Raw genomic sequence first — 480 nt, 5'->3', positions numbered from 1 at the left:
ACAAAGGATTCCCATTGAGACTGTACTGAGTCTAGTGGACTATTAGGTGTGAAAAAGACAGAGTTTTCAAACTTTGCGACTGAAATCACTAGAGTGGTTGGCAGCCGTATTGTTATTGTTGCAACAAACCCCTTTTCATTTTGCGATTTGACCGGCGAGAAATTAACTTCAATTGCAACCAGACTCCTATTGGATGATACTAGTTGTCTGGTGTCCACTCATACATGTTTTATCATCTATTTTCCTCTAAATGGGTCATGTTTGATGCCATGAATGCACACGAGATCAATGTGGCGTGAGATACACAATAGAAGAAACCACCATGGAGACCAGTGACAGTGTTTTTGTGGATGCAATCTTGTGTCTCTTTCAAACTGCACATCATCATCATCATAAAAAGGTGACTTTTATCTGTGTCCAGAAAGCTGAAATAAAGACAAAAGATACATTCAACTGGCTGTTGAATTCATCGCTGCTGAT

This window comes from Solea senegalensis, linkage group LG4 (assembly GCF_019176455.1).
Source record: "Solea senegalensis isolate Sse05_10M linkage group LG4, IFAPA_SoseM_1, whole genome shotgun sequence".
NCBI lineage: Eukaryota > Metazoa > Chordata > Actinopteri > Pleuronectiformes > Soleidae > Solea > Solea senegalensis.
Note: the sequence above shows the minus strand (reverse complement) of the source record.